The 18,063-nt window shown below is 39.8% G+C and overlaps 1 protein-coding gene across 1 annotated transcript in view; it reads left to right on the top strand.

Moving 5' to 3' along the window:
* Window positions 1-18,063, top strand: part of LOC124165867 — a 183,913-nt gene that overhangs the window by 48,470 nt on the left and 117,380 nt on the right. The window contains exon 3 of the mRNA XM_046543402.1: window positions 11,298-11,396. The gene's annotated coding sequence lies outside the window, so the exon portion shown is untranslated. The remainder of the gene's footprint in view (window positions 1-11,297; window positions 11,397-18,063) is intronic.

The following is an 18,063-nucleotide window of genomic DNA, read 5'->3' as shown; positions in this document are numbered from 1 at the left end:
GAAACGGTGCGAATGGCTTATGTTTGGTATTAGATAGACATCACCGAACACCCCCACCGCACGAATCGAAGTCATAGAATTTCTAAAATGCATTAATTCGTGTCCAGGGCGTGATACAATGGAAGTGTGGCGTTCACACGTGCAAGATTCAGTTTCATTTGCTGTCTGAGGCATTCCGCCCATATGTCAGAAAAAAAAATTCTGTCTTATTCATCACAGGAAACTTCTCATTGATATCTAAATGAACCAAAGAAGAGGCGTTAAAAATTTCTCTGGTGACTTGATGCGCATCCCAGGGTAACATCTTCAAAAACCCTGACACATACAATATAAATAAAGTGTCATAGAGTACCATAAATTGCAAGAATTTTATAGTCTTTTATCTGATAAATAGCAGTAAACACGCATATCAAATTTCTCCAAAAGTGATTAACCTCTTCGCGGCCACTACAAACCTGACTCGAACCGTGTTTGTGTGAAGAGGTTTATTCATTTTCTATGGCCCCTGGAAAAGTTCCGTACTGAATGGAACCGTATTTGTGTGAGTCGAACCTAATTGATGTAGCGCCTAGGCCTCCTCGTTGATTTGTGCAGGCAGAGAAGAGATTCCCAGCACCCTATAAGTGGGCTGCGTGTATCAGACAGATGCTATCAGACAAAAAAGAATTCCCCACGAAATGAGTGTCGCCTCTTTTTCTTTTGGACAAAATTAAGCTTTCTCTTGTTGTTGCTGTTCGTTTTTTAATTTGTCATGCACTTGAACATCGGAATAATTGGCTCTGCCTATTCTATCGGGTGTTTTTACCCTCATGTAAACTACCCTCATAAAAGTTTATGAAAAGTAAAGAGATGGTAAAGTTACTTATTTATGATTTATTTACAGCATGGTATTTAGCAACGGCATATTTCCTGGTTGAGAAGTAAACGAATGCATTTTTTTTACCATGTTACCCGAGCCTCATGAGCGTGGCCTCGGAACAGCGACATGCAACTACAGAGAAATTCAAATTTATTCCCAAGGCATGAGCGGCGCCGGACCAAGATCCAGAATTGTGGAAACTGCGGCTCGGTAATAACATATGGAAACCAAAGCAGAATATTCGAAGGTTTTTGAGGTCGCGGATTGCGAAAATTCCGTCGGAAATTTGCGAATTAGACGCTACACCCACTAAACCAACATCTATTAATTCATTCATTGAAAGTACTGTAATCGTGAGATTATAATGCATAGTACAGCGCTCCGATTCTGCCGTTTGCCAGACAGCTCCCTCTGTTATTTTCACCCAGGACCACGAAATATTCATTTGGCTCTGCCGGGATTCGAACCTTGATCTCCCATCTGCCGGTGTGGTATGCAACCAGTTACATCACCAAGACGTCTTCATCGTAGGCGAATTTGAGAATGTGCACCAGTTCGCGTGATTGCTTACGAGGTCATTTGTGCAGTGCGCTGGATGCTTCATGCGGACATCTTCCTTATGTCCTTCCTTACTCGTCTCTTAAGCTGACCTCTTTCGGGACTTTTTCATTAAATTATTCCCTCCTATATATTCCTCAATTGCTTTGTCTCTTATGTGACGTATAGAAAGCCTCAAGATATTGTCGATATGGTTGTTTCGTCTTCTCCTTAAGGTTTTCACGAGGCTTCTCACTCTACCGTTCTTATAACTATTACTAACTAGGTCGATCCATTTGATCCCCATCATTCTTCTGTAGCGCCACATTTCGAAGCACTCCACGCTTTACATCTCCGCTGCTGTCATTGTCCGTGCCTCACTTCCGCTTAACTTATTGCAGGGATTAAGGGTTGGAGTGGTGGGGGCGACGTGCGTCATTTGTTCTCCATCGGCGTTTGGCGTTCTTTAATTTCGTCACTCCCCTCCTTTGGAAATGTAGTTAAAGGGTGCGAATGTAAAATGTTTATTGCTGATGCGTTCTCAAAAACAACATGAATCGCATAATATTTCATTGATTCGGCACAATATCCAGCATATTTCATAGCTGTAGGATTAGCAAATATCGATGATAACTTAACAGCTCAAAATATCAAAACTTTTATGAAAAAACGTCATGATTCGAAATTGTTGAGTGAGTCATGGGTTTCCAACGTCCGGCGCGCATGGCCGAGCCTCTGCTATTTGTTTAAAAAAAATAGCGTAACTTTCGGTGCCGCAAGCAGATTCTTTATTTTTCTTCAAATAAGTATTCACAACGCTTAATTTAATATCCATAATGAATGTTTCCAATTAAACCTTATATAAACGATAAGTTCTGTTCCATTTTATTTTTTATTTAATCATGTATAATTACCGTCCGCCATTTTTGACGCAATTGCGCCCAAACTCATTTTAAATTCTCTTAAACTTGGGTAAAATAAATAATACGCAACATTTTAAAAGATTATATCAATTTTATTCTATCCCATGTATTCTTATAGCATCACAACGTACTTAATCTGTAAGATTTTCCAAAAAAAAACGAAAAACCCCGTTCCTCAGGAAGTGTTGGCATGTCTGTAACTAGACAATTGTGAGTAAGCATGGGAATTGAAATCGATTTCATTGTTTGCCTACCCCTTGTTAATATTTTTGCAAAGTTTAATGACCATCTCTCGAAAAACATCATTTCGTAATTTTGACCACTTCTTCCCCGCTTTCAGCCCACACTTGCGACCGAAACCTCCTCATTTGACCTGTCACTCATGAAGAAGCGAAAATTTGCCGCCCTCTTTTAATTAGTCGGTGACGTAATTAAGGAGAATATCTGGGAGTTATGATAACTTTAAATCTCTGGTGGGAAAAGCATGTATGAAATATTGGTGGGAGAGTCCTGAATAAGCAATGGGATTCGTCGAGAGTGTTGTGGGAAGATTTTGAGATGAAATAGAAAAATAGAGGTGGTATTTTTCCCTCGTCCGGCTACGCCTTCAATACGGCGAGCATATTAGATTCGGTGAAGAAAGAATCCGTGAACGCAATGAAGTACAAAGTAAAGCTGCGCGATTCATAAAAAGGTGATACGGGTGCACAGAAAGCGTTACACAGATATTAAACGAATTAAGCTGGTGCCTCTAGAGAATCGGATGCTTGGCTTTGGTAGATTACTTCAATCCCCATAACAATAAATAGAAGCCTTTCAGAGCGACGCGGAGATATGATTTTAGAGCCCCACTAAATTTTCATTTCCGGCAAAAGCGGCAAATAAAAAAATGATAAACATTTTTGCCGAACGATTTCTGAATTCGTTTTGCCCCCGAGCAATATGAAAGACGGGACTCAGTGCGCGCTTCGCATCTTATTTTTTCTTTTCCTTGACGACTGTCTACCTTACACCCTCCCGTCTGTTTAGGCGACTTGCTGGGAGGCATGCAAATGAAGAGATCTGGTTCATTGGTTCGTTCGATGAGGACATTTCCGTGTGGGAATGAATCGCTCACTAGAGTGCAAACAACAACACAAGGCTGAAGAAAAGTGGACCCTCCTCATCGAAAGTGCGTGACGTTTCTCACTAAAGGGTTAATGCCGTCGATGACACTCGAGAATGAGGCGGCGGATCGAAAAACGAGTCTCCATATTTATCAGAACTCTCAATGTACAACCGTAGATGAGTAATTAAATGAATAATTGAAGAACGAGCGGATTTTAAATAAAAAAACATTCTTGCCCTCCCCTCCATTACGTCTTCTGCCCTCTCGTGACTCATGTGGGCACATTGTCGTCACTTCCGCCTCCGAGTAAGGGGCGGAAGCGACGACATCCTGTATCCCTAGTACTCTATTGACCGTCTCCTCCTTGCATTGTGTGTTTTGCGTTGGCGGGTTGAAGTCTGCTGAGCATCTAGACTTCGGCACTGTGACTAACTCAAGTGCGCTGGATTGCGGGCATTCGTATAGACGGATATAGGCGGAAGCTTACGGCGGTGCAGACGATATTGTGGAGACTCGATCACTTCTCATTCTGAAAGGTGGTTCTGGAAGGGAAGGGCTAATAATCGTTCGCACCCCATCCCCCTGCTGTGGAACTTCATTGCATGCGCTGTCAAAGAATATTAGCCAGCCCCCCGGCCGCAGCACAAAATAGGGACATTCGGAATAGTAGCCGCCGTTTGTTTGTCCTTTGTTTATGGCAGAGGCGACGGGCCAATGGTGGGCAGGGTATCTGCTGCACTTCGCGTCGAAATCTTCCTCTGGATGGATCAGAATGCCAATTCTTCTCCTTCCAGCAATTTCACCTCCCCTCATCGGCGCATTTGGCCCATCAATTTCATCTATCAATTTGCTGCTACGATGCATTCGACTACTCGCAGATGGCCCAGCAAAATTCAATCTCCTTAGTTTTCTCTGACCTCTGCATCAATACATTATCACTCATTCTCCTCTCACATCTTTGAATTTTCTCTCTGTTTGCTATCCTTTCATGTGTGTAATCTGATAATTTTAGATCCTATTTTAAAACACTGCTAACATTTTATTTTCAAATTGCTAGTTTTTTTTGCTGTAAATAAATTCGTTATGATGAAGTTATACCTGCAATGATCACTCTGCTTCTTCATTACTTTTACATTATCCTCCGAATATTTAATGCGTTCTTTTATAGGATAATGAAACTAAAGTTCTTTCGCCAATTCGCATCAAAGTTTCATAGTTGTATTGAAGTTTGTCTGTTTCACTTCAAGCCATCTGCGTCCACTGTGGGGATTGCTTTACACTATTCTTGTGAGCCGTTTTCCATCTCCACTGTGGAATTTGCAATCAGCTTGGCAATGAATCATTTCCTAATGCCCCTCTCTTTGCCCGACGTGATGATTAATCGTTTACTGCTGTCGCTCTCCGTCAGCCGGAGCGAACCCCGTACATCAATCACACATCACAGTTGGTCACAACGACTTCCATATCTGCATGCTAATTCGCAACCCGCCTCAATGGACGAATTGCGGGGTATGTTAGGATATCACACGTTAACAAGAGAAAAAAAAAACTTTGCGAGATATTTGGATGCTGAGTCTCACCTGGCATCCATTGAAGTCCTTTTTTGTTCGGGGGAAAAGCAAATTCCTAACCTATCCGTACTCGTCGGAGCTATCATTGAAATCATTTTTCATCATCAGGAAGTGTACTAGCTGGTTTCAAACTGATTCAAATTAATCGGAAAGTATTCCAAAGGCCATCGGCACGCGCCAGCCAATCAGATGCTTCCTCATTCTTGAAAATAAAACAACGGTTACTTTGAGTCATTGTTAATCTTGACAGAGCCTGTAGTAATCCTGATGATGAAGAAATGGTGTATTTTCGAAACGTTGGGAAAATTTGCAAAGTATGACGTGATGATGCACAGCCGAAGAAATATTTTTTTATATTGCCAAGGAAAGGCTTAATTTCGTTAGCCCTGGCAATCTCGGCGATTAATCCAATGAATTGCACTTCTGTTACAATATCTGATGGTCTATTAAAAGGGACGAACGACGTAATAAATCTTTCCGCTGTGCAGTCTGCCTTCTTGGTCCTCGTCTCGCGATCCCTCCTGACGTAATATCAGTGCGCAGGGAATAATTTTCACTTAATCAGCGGAGAAAACGTCTGCTCCGACTTAGCAGCATGCATTTTGCCCTTCGCCCGACTTTCCTGATTTAGAAACGAGGAATCATTGCAGCGTTTACGGTAACTATATCCTTTGAAGTTAATTATGCGTTACTCTTTTAATATCTGTAATCCGTGCTTCCTTGTATAGTTCTCACTTGCCATTGACGTGAATTACGCCTAGGGACGCCTAATTGAGCACCGGAATTAACCTTCACCAACGTATTCGCTCTTTCCCGAGAATGGAGTCATTCTCTAAAGCCCGAAATGGTATTTAATGAGAACAATTCTTGGTAATGATGGATGGGAAGGATAAGGTGCGACGTAAAAATGGTCTTCCCCTCTCTATCATCATTCTTAGTTGAAATGGAACATCCTCTAATCCCATCAAAATTTTGTAATTCCCTCCTGATTAACATCAAATCATCACCAACTCTTCAGTCGTTCACAGAAAAATATTGCCGTTGCTTGAAGACCCGATTTTAAAATAGTTCCCTGCAGTAAAAAAATTTAGTCATAAATATCAAATTCTGATGAAATTTATCAAACTTTTCGGTTCATTAGGAACATCAAACAATTCGGTAACAATTACCAAACCAGTTTGATAAATTCCATCAAACTGGTGTTGTAATATTTACCGAGCTGGCCGCAGCAGTGCGATATAAACTAATAAAATCAAAAGAATGCCAAACCAATGTAGCGTGCACATATGAAAGACCTTCCACCCAGAAAAACATTTAATGAAAATCATAAAATTAGGAGCTTAACGTAAGTTTCTGCGTAAGAAATCCGAAAATAAGTGGAGAAAAATACGCCTGTGTGAAGCATAGAACGTGGGGGGTCCCCCGAGTGGTAGCAACGGATTCTAACACCTAGTCTAATCCGTTATCATTATGATTGAATACACAAACACCTTAATTCACTATTATTTATTACTCAGCCTTTGTTTCGAAATATGAATAAGTTGTGGCTACAGTTTCCCGTCATAAGTGTAAGACGAATACTTGATGCACCCAAAAGCATTACGTAGGTACTTAATATCGATATCTATTGCAAATGCGCAGGAAAGCTTTATTACAGGCTTTTCACATCGATATAAGTTGACGATAACGTGCCAGGTGTGATCCTTGGAATGAATTGGGTCTAGTATGACGAATTTTATCACATTATTATTCATCATGATCTTGAATGGTAGTACTTAAGGAATACCTCTAATTTAAGTTCTAATGTGTCGGAATAAACAAATTCTCCTTACAGCTTTGATATCCATGGTAGTATGCTATTTAATCATCTTGTGAGTAGCAGATGACAACCAAGATATGATAAACAAGATATCACTAACGTTAATGATTATTAAGATGATAAAAGCTAATTAACTTAGTCACTCAATGAAACGTGATCTTCGTAATGCAAAAAATTGAAGATGAAATGCCCATAATCAATAATTATCCTAAATATTCCAGGACTCAGTGTTTTTGATGCACCAGCTTACGGATAACATTGCACACTAAAACAGAAAAATGAACGTCAACAAAATTGAAACGTTATCGCCATCAGAAATTATGAAAATAAAATCCTTTCTACCAACCCATCTTTTGAGTGAGGTCTGTTTAGGAATGTTTCAACTGAAATTGTGTAAAAAACCAGGAACGACAGTCCGTTCGATAGATTACGACAGATTACGAAACATAATTGGTAAATTCTGTCAAACCAAATTTGGTTAACGATATAGAGTTTGATAATTGTTACCAAACAAGTATGCACTTTCGTAAAATTAAACATCGATGAAAGTTACCATACTCTGAACCAATTCAGCTATTTTTACCAAAATCTTTCGCGCAATTGACCAAATTATGAAATATACAAATGTTCGATGAAATTTATCGACAGCATTTAATAAAATAAATCAAGTGCTTAGTAATTTACGTCAAAGTGTAAGTATATTCAACTAAAATACTCCGTATCACACCAGTTTGATCGTTTTAATCGAATCTTTTTTTCCGTGTATCATTTGTTTTTACATATTCTCATCCTGTGGAAGTGTTCGTTAATATTTATTTTAAAAGTTGTTTTATCGATGTAAAATCTTTGGTTTATGAGATATTTGTTCATTTTGTGTAAAATATGAAAATGAATACCTTTTTTGCTCTTATGGCTAATCCCGTAGCAAAGATAAATAAAAATTCATTCGGCCATTCTATCATGGAGGTAAAATTATAATACGAGGAAGTTTCCGCCCATTTTTCGTGAGTTGGTTATGTCATAAGAGTTTCAGAGAGAATCGATCAGTGATGGAAGGGTTCGCTCTTTAGATTGCTTAAAACAGAGAGCCACGTGAGGTCGATGCAAAAAGCGGTGTGGTTGCGGAGAATCTGCCACAACCTCAACACGAGTTCGTGTCGTCATTAACTTACCCTAGAGAGAGTTGAGCCCGTTGATTTCCGTTCGCCGGAGATGGAGTCGATAGATGAAAAAGCGGATAAATACGAGTCTCTTCGTTTTTAAAATCCTCTCATATTCAACGTCTTGTAAAAATAAAGGCAGGTCACTACCCTCCGAGTGCGGGCCTGTGGAAATTGTTTTCGATGTTACCCTGCCCGTTTGACTTTAAACATCTTATTTTCCTCTTATAATTTACTTTTTGCGAGCATCGTTTTGATTCCAGGAAGTGATCCTTAGGAGCATATTCCTGTAAAATGAATCTTCTGCATTAATTATAAAAAAAGGAGTGGGTATGGTTCAGGCCTACACGGGAGGAGGAAGAAATTGGAATTTAGGAAAAGAGTGAACATTCATATGTATTGTGCTCCTGGAGATGACTCTCTGACATCGAAACAACGGTCTTGGAGAAACAACTTGGCGAGGAAAATACAAAAAGTTATTCGAGATGAGTGACTCCCACAAAGTGACGCTGGTAACTATCGATTTCGCAATCGTGCGTAATTAATATACCTAAGCTGTCCCTGCATTTATGGATGGTATGGAATAGTTTACTTAGTTTGCTTCACTCGCAGGCGATGTATGCGGCATTTCGGAGAAGGGTGTTTGAATTTGGAAGGGGGGTGGGGGTGGGTAAGGACGCCCATCGTTATTCTCTTTCACCCGCGTCTGTCTGACTTGGGCCGGATGTGGTCTCTCTCTCCGCACGAGAGCCATCTAGCGACGGGAACTTGAACGAGTCGAACGTGTCGCCGATCTAGATGATTAATTGCGAAGCGTTTGGTGTGGGTTTGCACTGACTTCAGTCTACGAACGTTTCTTTGTTTAATTGAAAGAAAGTGGCTGAAAATAGCAAAATAATCGTCTGGTCACTTGCACAGTGGTAGGGCACTGGCTCATGAACAATCCATGGAAACCATTGACCTCTGGGTGGCAAGGAGACCCCCCCAAAACGTCAATTTTTTTATGCTTTTTCGTGAGTAACTCATAAAGTGTGACATCTAAGGAATTGATTAAAAAATATGAAATATAAACTGAATGACAGTTAGTGAAAAAAGGTCACGAGGTAATTTTTTCTATTTGCTTCAAGGAATTAAATCAATAAAAAGTCAGCCGATGGCGAAGCGAAGCTGATTGGATAAAGTGTGCTGAGGGACCCATTACGAAACAAATGGGCGGCTTTTGTTTACATCAGGTAATTTGTTCAAAATTGGGTTTAAGTTCTAATTGACTGTTTGAGAATGCGGGAAGATTTCGTCAATATTTTGTTGATACATTTATTAAATTGCGGTGTAAATCCACCCTGCATCTTTTTCTACCACTCCATGACTATTTTTACATTCCGATTAACATCCTCTGTAGACGAAGACCTCTGGAATGGGACTTCTATGTGCTTTTACGATGATACAACGTAATTTTGTCGCCTTATTAACTGTGATTGCTCTTTTATTAAAATCCATTTTCATAGGTTTAGCGTGAATATCTCTTGCACGAGAGTTTTCATATTTATATTGTCGTAAGTATTAATACATTCCGATGAGATGGGTTTCATCATAAGTTCTATAACGGATTAATATAATACATCTTAAAGGGTATTTGTCGACATCGTACAGATTGGAAGGTAAAAAAACAAACATTTTTATTGCCTCCTTAACGTCTTTGTGCAGCCATTGTGACAAAGCGCACGAAATGCATTTGAATGAACGGAATAGAGCTTCTTAGAGGCGATTAAAGTTTAAATAAAACATGAGCTGCGTTAGATTCATCATCTTCAGGAAGTTTTTAATGAAATTGTAACTATACGTAAATTCATTTTATGAAGGGTGAGTAGCAGTACCTTCTACGGGAAATAAACTCTCGTCAGAAGCCCTAAGTTTCGAGAAGAGCGTAAGCTGGAGATGATAGCCACTATGCGCGCTTAAAAGGAACAGCCATAAGGCTTTTAGTACGTATTGAGCGTCAGTAGTTCATATTCCATGCTTCATGTAACAGGAGCAATCCGAAAAATTTGATCTGAAAAAAAAACTTTAAATGGTAAATGATTTCCCATTATGCAATGATGTGGATCATGAGGTCCTTTTTCAAGATGGCCAGATGCGCAATTTCTCGACTTCACCGGGGCGGGAGGCCTTATCATCATTCCATTGTTTTTGAGTTCAGTGCCTCCGTTTTGAGCTGCGGGATTATCGATTTGTGCAAAGGAGAGGGGCACGGGTGGTGGGGAGGCGGGGGTTCGTGCCCCGAGGCCATTTTTGCCTTCCATTCCTTCTTGTTCATGTCCCAAGAAATCACCCCGGGGGCGCCGAAGCTTATGGCATTTGCATGCGCACGACACGCTGACACATGCTACTCCCTTGCCGTTTAACTGGGGAATATTTGTGTACTAAGATTATGTAAAACCCGACAGGCCAATGGCATCAATTCACCATTTTCTTCCATTTTGATAGAGTTTGAAGAACGAAGTGATCCGTTCTACTCCCATTTTCGATCCAATTCTCGTGTTTTCGTGACGAAAAATTGGCGCTCTCAACCCTTTTCCCAGAGAAGTTGGTGACGTTACGGATTCCTGCTGAGTCCGTCCCTGAATCTCCCCGCATCCACCTCGCGTGGATCGTCCTCGTTTTCAGTCTTCTTTGCGCTTTATTTAGTTTGAGAGCGGTTTCCTTTCCTCCCCCCCTCCTGTTGACTGGGCAACAACGCCTGCGGGTTAGCGCCGCCTAGGCGCCGCCTCACTTCACTCTTCCTGCTCGGCATTATTCCACAAGATGAGTCGCCACATTTGTCCGGTGCCATTGATACTTGTAAGTTAGGGATATTTTTTTCTATTCTGGCTGGAAATCAGAGAAAATAGAAAGTTAATGAGAGAGGTTGTGGTTGGTGAATGCCGTCGATGTTATCACAATCAAGATTATCTATTTAAAAGGAAAGCCAGCTGAGGATATTAGGGAGGCAGAGGATATTGTTTGGACAGAATATCTGGAAAAATAGTTTTTTCCTAGTCTACTTTCGATATTGCAAGCTAAGTAAAGCTTACAATTGACGAATATCAGTCTGAATTACCTTTAGAATTCATTTATGAATTCTGTTTGGAACTTGTTAATTTTTGATACCTATAGCAGATCAGAAAGGTTCAAACGGCAAAAAACTTAATTTTAATGTGTAATAAGTTGATAAATTGCTTCGCAATTTAAATGAGAAACCCCCTAATAGTGTGGCTATCTATTTTTCCTGCGCCATTGCGTTACTTCCTCAAGAATCTAATGTTCTTATCTTTTCTTTCCAGTGTTTCCTGACAGCGGGATTACGTTCCATTGAAACTGTAGTTGAGTCGGTAGCGAACCTCTTTCAAATCGTCGCTGTGGCAGCCGAAACGTCGCCCTATGTAAGTATCTATCTCCCGGCAGTTTAATTCATTAATTCTATTATAAATTCAATTCTCGGAATTTTCGTGGGATATTACTACAACTTCTAGGTATAATTTCTGCAATCGTAATCGGTCTCTCCCTGTTAGCTATGTGTTCTTACCGCTATCGGAGTTCGTCATTATAGAATTTGTAGAATTTGTTCGTCAACATAGAATAGCATTTGTCCTGGTTTGTCGCTGAAATTCGCAATGGCATTTTTCACTCATACCTCAAATTGCAATCTGTCAAAATAATTCGATGGATGGAAGGCAGAATAGAAAATAGTCATCCCAAATTGAGCCATCCTTTCGCAAGTTTAAAAGAGAGAAACGCGAAAATTTTCCGCTAATTTTAATGAGTTGGTGACGTCATTTGAGTTTTGGTTCATTTACTTAAGAGCACATCATTGAGGCAAGGAGCCGCTTACGACTGAGTACTCTAGAGCAGCGAACCACGTGAGGCCCAAGTACTTATGGACCCATGGGTTGTGGTAATTAGGTTATAGGGTGCGTCGGCGACTAAGGCCAATTTGCACCATTGTCAGATCTGAAAAGAAAATAAAAAATAGCGCTTACAAAAAAAAAAGACGAGTCTAATCTTGAAATATGATGGTCGTTCTTTTTTCAAGGTTCTATTGGCCGTAAAAATGAAAACCATGGTGAAATTTAAAAATATTTTCTTTCAACAACTAGCTACACTATCCAACTACTTTTCTACGTGCACCCCGTTCCGACTTGAACATTTGCTGTAGCGTGGTAACCATTTTCCAATATCCTCGTCGGAGAAGGTGGACTATGCTCTCAGCCAAAGCCCTAAGCTGTGTTTAACTTTTTATTGTTTCCAAAACGCTGTCCTCTTTGCGAGCGTTTCATTTGAGCATATAGATGAGAGCAGTCGGAGGGAGAAAAGGCCTCAACACAAGCATTGTGAACCGACGATCTTCTCGAATCACCAGAATCCGCTTGCAGAAGAACATCACCCGACGATATTCGCTTCTTCCCCTGACCGCCTGCTTTACGAGCGCCTCTGCCGCACGTAACTGTCACTCAAGGAAGTTTCACCGTAAGCATTACTCAATCGTTTCAATGAATTTCACTGCAGCACTGCACACTTAGCATCAAGAATGAAATAACAGCCTGCACTTCACATTTGGCTGGAGACTGTTGTTGAAGGCTTGTTGAAGGGCTCATTGCGCACTCAAATCTTACAATTGCGGCATGGCGCGGTCGACGGACGTTCTAAAGTTACTGTGCAACACTTCTGCGCTGAGTGAATGGGATGGTCAACATGGTTTAAATTTTATTTCCAATCAGGCCTTGAAAAAAATAAATACTTCTTTAAAAAAACTTTTTAAAAAACACGCTTTTATTTCGCTTGGAACAAGTAATAAAAAATATTTCAAAAAATGGACTAAAAAGTAAAAAATAAATTTTTATATGAATAGTTCAAAGAACTTGGGTAATCCATAATATTTTCACTGATAAATTTTTGAAATGACAATTCAAAGAACCTGGGTAATCTAAATGTTTTCATTGAAAATAAAAGCGTGGGGGCCTCACCATATGGTGTCATCAGGTGTGTTCTAGATATAAAATGTAATAGAAATTTAGTGGAGTAGTATTTTTATGCAATGGAGTAATATGTTATGGTGAGGCCCCCACGCTTTTATTTTTAGTGAAAACATTATAGATTTCCCAGGTTCTTTGAATTATCATTTCAAAAATTTATTATTGAAAATATTTTGGATTACCCAGGTTCTTTGAACTATTCATATAAAAATTTATTTTTACTTTTTAGTCCATTTTTTGAAATATTTTTTTATTACTTGTTCCAAGCGAAATAAAAGCGTGTTTTTTAAAAAGTTTTTTTTTAAAGAAGTATTTATTTTCTACTTTTTAGTCTTCACATCTTGCAATCGTATACTTGACCACTTTCATAAGTTTTGTTTAACTGTAAAAGCCCACCTCGTTAGTCACTGATTTATCAGTTAACAAGTCCACCAGCGAGAAGGTGAGGTTTGGCACGTGATGTGAGAGGCTTTGAGCAGCAATGCTTCGAAATTGAGCAGAAATGCTTCAATGTTTTCGAAAAAATCGGCCATGTTGAAAATTCCATATTAAAAATTAATATGTTTATAATGATCAAAATACACACTTTAGATGTTCGAAAGTGGTAAAATATTGTATTGTCACCGGGAATACGACTTCCTGTAAAGTTTCAGATAGATTGGAAGTCGGGAAGTGGTCGAATTTTCGATTGCAAGATTTGAACTAAACATACAAACAAACAGGCAGAGCGAGTTAAATAAAAGCGTGTAAAAAGAACCACCCTCGTAATGTAAAAAATAAAAAACTAAATATAATAATATTTTATGAAAGAAATCGGTTGAGAGTAAAAATCTGATTAGTCGAGTGGCATGCATGTTAGGGATTGTCTTCTATCACACATGTAGGTCATGAATCACCCTTGCGTCCCAATATATTTCACATTCCGTCGGTAGATGTCGTTCTGTTAGTGGTCAGTCACAATCTACACATTGGGAGTGAATGCTCTCTGCCTTGAAGAAGTATTAGGACGCAGTGACCTATCCCGCGCAGATATTAAAGACTTAATTTTGCGAAGTTAGTTGTCTCCGATCGTTAGCAATTGATTCTTCTAATTTGGTCACATTAGTTTCCTGACGACATTTCCTAGATCTTCAGCTGGTATTAATGGTGATTCGTTATGCGGGGACTTGAGTGCGTCTTTGGCTGTTGCGTCTGCCTTCTCATTCCCATATGTTCAGGGATCACAGCGAATCCTATTGTGGTTCCTTTCTTTCATTGGGATTACTGGGTACGTTGTATTTCCTGGAAATGAAATGAATATACTCTGATCTTATGAGCTTAGAGCTTCAGAGAAGCATTGACCCGCTTGGCATGAGCTCGTGACGTCATCCACTTATCTTCGAAAGATCGCCGATTTTCCGTCGCTCATAGCTTGAGGAAGAGGCAATGGATCGGGGAACGGAAAATATTGGCGTCTCTTTATTTCTCTAGCTCAATCACAAGCGACTATAAAAAATGAACGGTTGAACGAGAATTTTCAAAAATGGGTAATTTCTTGATTTACTTGGGCCTATTTCGGGTGGCTGAATTCGATTCTTGAGTGTTCAGTGGCTTTCTGGCTGTTTCCGACGATAACGTCTGTTTACATTTGGTGGGTGTATATAAAATTTTGTTGATTTTTGGGGCTCAGGTTTCACACTGTCATAGTTTGACAAGAATCCGAAGGTGGCTCTTCCATCCATCCATCATTGGGTCCGTTTCTTCTATTGGTTAGTGATGTTGCTCTGTTATCTCATCTCCGGATTATCAGCCATCACTTCCCACTCTGCGGCGATGCTCTGCTGCCTGCCTTGCCCTTCCTCTCTCTTCTTAATCGGGATGGCTACATCTACTTCTTCAACCCCATTCTTTACCCATGGGTAACGGCCTGAGAAACCAGAATAATACTATGTGGGGAAATTTTCACATTATACGCGTCATGTCATGGACGCTGTGCTCAGCTGCCTGCGTCCCATTTGAGATGTATCTCTTTTGAAGCGTCGATTCTATCTTCCGGCCTGCTGCTCCAATGTTGACATGACTTAAGCAGAGTATGGCATCTGATTGCGGGGCATTTACTCCAGTACTTTCATCGCTAACGCAAAACTAAATTTAACATTAACCAGCATTAAAAGAAGATAGTCCATTTATCGTCTTGAGGGTCGCAAATTTTATTAAACGTACTCTCCTGTAAATTTCAATAAATCATTTAGTTGAATACTATTCTCCGGTTTCCTCGCCGGTTAGAGAATTTAAAACTGCAAATTCCGCGCGGAAACCCAAGAAAAGGTTATTCTCTCTTTTCACCGGGAAAGTTTTAAATTATACATTATAGAATTGCATTCACTATTCTCTGCGCCACATTCTCTTCCAAAATCTCACAGTCGGTAACAGGACTTAGTATATCAGAAAAACAAAGCAATATAGATGTTAAAAATATACATTAGCATCAATATAAATCGTAAATACATGTAAACAGGGATATAAATATTAAAAATCAATAATCTTGCATGCTTCATTTTTAATAATCATTAAACCATGTGTGTATTGGACTCCCCATCATTAATTTTATACTTATTTGGCTCCGTCTTTATTATGAATATTTCACTGGTCTACTTGACTTCCCCTTGCTGAGTCGAGTGGACCGATTTCCATGCTATACCTCGCGTCCACACGACTCTTTCCTGCCACACGACTCGCGTGATGCTGCATCTCTGTTGCACATGAAATCATCCCCATACACTGACTGTTTGGCCCTGCTAGTTCAGCCGTCAGTTGTATGTCGATCTTGTCCCCTGACACGTAGGCTTCTCCGCCACGGACGTAATTGTGGCGGGCTGTATACATGTACGGGGCGATAATTGCGTGTCAACGAGGTAAATACGAATAGGTGGAATGCAATGCGGAGGATTATCCAGTACAATAATGAATGTGTTTTCACCCTCCGCACATCTAACGTGATTCACTAAAGTCACCACTCGCGTCGCTGGCGGCAGAGCGATCCGAGTTACATTTCAATGGAGGTGGGAGGGGTTTTGGGGGTTTCTGGAAGTTTTTCTCCACTCTGGAGAGTACTGTTTCAAAAAGTAATGATTTATTCATGAAGAACTCCATTATGCTTTTCTTAAAATTTGCTCCTCCATCGATTTCTAGGGTAGCTTTGAGAAAAATATTTCCTCCCCCAAGAAAGGGTGGAAAACCCCCCGAGAAATGGTGGAAGCGTTAATCGGTTGAGTTGTGTCAGTAATGTTCGTTGGCACATTCTCAAATTATACGATAAGATATAAAATTTAATGTTAATTGGTTTACTTTCAAAGGGGTGAAAATCTTTCGCGAGTGGAGAGTGGGTTTGCTGAATCTTTTCTTCCAACTCACCCACAGTTCACTGAGTGCCAAACACGGATAGATTCACTTAAAATTGAATCGAACTAGTAACAATTATTTCCGCCATTCTAGCATCAGTTCAAAACTATGACCAAAAGCAAGGAATGAGACACCCCTGGAGACTCATTGCCGTTTCCCTCTCGGTCCGTCGAGTCATTCGTGTGGGAATCCGAAAAGGGCACCTCTCAGCATTCAATTTCGTTTTGGAAATTCTACGAGTGAGTGTGGCAATTTCTCGAATGCTGTGGATAAAACATCGATTTTAATGGTGGCCCATCTGCTCTTGGGAAGTAGCCATTTTCGCCATGATCGAGGAGATAGGAAAGAAGTAAGCGCGTGGTATCCTTTCAACACTAATCCACTTGAATAACAGAAATATGCAGACAAATGGCAGCAATGCGATAGGCAATTTAGTTACAATTAGATGAATTAGAAGTAAGTTGAGCTTCATTGAGGAGACGTTAGTAAAAGTACCAATCCTTAGTGAAAAACTTTTACGACTTACTATCCAAAATCATGAATGATCTGTGAGTATAATATTATATTGCACCAAATACAACTACAGATCCTATTATTATTATATTCATGATAATAGGATCTGTTATTCAGAATAAACACTCTCCTAATAGAATTTTTCTATAATGTATTTAATAACAGCAAAACCCGTCGAAGTTTTCTTGTCAGTCTATGTTCTTTATCACATTAAAAATATAAAAATATACTTATTGGATTTGGAATATTTTATTGTTCACATAATTGTTCAAATTCGAATTGATATGGTGTTACGTTTCAAATTCATCTAAAGCATTCATGCATCAGGGAAACTATTATAAGTATTTAAGAAGGAATTTTAGGCCATTTTTACCACAGCAAAATTATAATTACATAAATTATTTTCGTGGCTTCCGAAAGTAGGAGAGTTCAACTAGTACGGATTCACACGGTTTATATTTTGGGCACTTATTTTAATTTAAATCATCAATGTGTTATTGAATCCTGGGAAAGAATAAGTAGACAAATGGTAAATAAAATACATTCCGATGGGCATTTTCCAATCAGCGTCGTTCTAATATGTACAGGAAATTTGTACAAAGAGCTTCAGGAGTCATCAGTGGCAATTGTGCAGTAGGTAGCCATGACACTTACTGTGTAGAAATTTTCTGTCCCAACCAAATATTTGCGGCCCGAATAACGCTATGTGAGAACATTTTCATTGCATTACCATAACGACGTGCACTACTAATTTCAAGCTGAAGACAATTGAAGTACGGAGGCTACGGGTGGATCCACCCTGGTTCGGATGATGCACTGTAGGAGACAGCAGCAGCAGCACAGGCATTCCTCACATTCGTCGTTTCCCGCCCTTGGGGAACTCTTTCTTTCTATCTCTCTCTCTCTCTCTCTCTCTCGTTTTCATTTTACGCTCACGTCCTCTCGCCTTCTTCTCATTTCCACAATTTCGCGAACCGTAGAAAGCGCTCTCTGTCATTATTGTTATTCTTTCCTCATCGTTGCATATTTTTGCGATGCGCCTTTGTTTCCTTGTTTTGGGACGACAATGCATGCACGCAGGGTTCGCTGGGCAGGTGCCCTCGCATGTGTCCGAGGTTTATTTTTTATTTTAATCTTTTTGCTAGAAGTTTGTTTTCCGTGAATGACGTAGCACTCGAGTTAA

This window comes from Ischnura elegans, chromosome 9, assembly GCF_921293095.1.
Source record: "Ischnura elegans chromosome 9, ioIscEleg1.1, whole genome shotgun sequence".
NCBI lineage: Eukaryota > Metazoa > Arthropoda > Insecta > Odonata > Coenagrionidae > Ischnura > Ischnura elegans.
This window is presented reverse-complemented; position numbering and strand designations above follow the sequence as displayed.